The sequence below is a fragment of the Elephantulus edwardii genome, unplaced genomic scaffold (assembly GCF_000299155.1).
Source record: "Elephantulus edwardii isolate Elephantulus edwardi_28Jun2011 unplaced genomic scaffold, EleEdw1.0 scaffold00119, whole genome shotgun sequence".
Lineage (NCBI taxonomy): Eukaryota > Metazoa > Chordata > Mammalia > Macroscelidea > Macroscelididae > Elephantulus > Elephantulus edwardii.
The window spans coordinates 937,966-939,014 of NW_006399869.1; the positions used below are offsets into that span (position 1 = coordinate 937,966).

Below are 1,049 nucleotides of genomic sequence, written 5' to 3' on the forward strand. Positions count from 1 at the left end.
CCTTTCAGCGCCTCCAGGGGAGCGCGGGCAGGCGGGCAGGCACACAGGGGTCTCCCCCAGGCTGTGTGCCCGGAGCTGCCGCCTGGGCTTGGGCGGGGCTCGTGATCCATGCCGCCCTGCCTGTCTCTGGCCTCTCCTGCCTGGAGCTGGCAGCTGAGGCAGCGGTGGGAGAGGGGAGCCGCACCTGGGGCGGGGGTGGGTGGGTGCGGGGAGGGGGACGGGCAGCGCTGGGATGGGGATCCGGCCGCCATGGACGACAAGGTGTTCACAAAGGAGCTGGACCAGTGGGTCAAGCAGTTGAATGAGTGTAAACAGCTTAACGAGAACCAAGTGCAGACTTTGTGTGAAAAGGCTAAGGAAATTTTAACAAAAGAATCAAATGTGCAAGAGGTTCGCTGTCCTGTCACCGTTTGTGGAGATGTTCATGGTCAATTCCACGATCTTATGGAACTCTTTAGAATTGGTGGAAAATCACCAGACACAAATTACCTCTTCATGGGTGACTACGTAGACAGAGGTTATTACTCAGTGGAGACTGTGACTCTTCTTGTGTCCTTAAAGTTGCGTTATCCTGAGCGCATTACAATATTAAGAGGAAACCATGAAAGTCGACAAATTACCCAAGTATATGGCTTTTATGATGAATGTCTTCGAAAATATGGAAATGTCAATGTTTGGAAATATTTTACAGATCTATTTGATTATCTTCCTCTTACAGCTTTAGTAGATGGTCAGATATTCTGCCTCCATGGTGGCCTCTCTCCATCTATAGATACACTGGACCATATAAGAGCCCTGGATCGTTTACAGGAAGTTCCTCATGAGGGCCCAATGTGTGACCAGCTATGGTGGATGGGGTATTTCTCCACGTGGTGCAGGCTACACATTTGGACAAGACATTTCAGAAACATTCAACCATGCCAATGGTCTCACACTGGTTTCTCGTGCTCACCAACTTGTAATGGAGGGATATAATTGGTGTCATGATCGGAATGTGGTTACCATTTTCAGTGTACAAAATTACTGTTACCGCTGTGGGAACCAGGCTG

General features: G+C 50.0%; 1 pseudogene; it reads left to right on the forward strand.

The window, feature by feature from the left end:
* The first annotated feature begins 249 nt into the window (after window positions 1–249).
* The window catches only part of LOC102877164, a 44,450-nt pseudogene continuing 43,650 nt past the window's right edge, over window positions 250–1,049 (forward strand).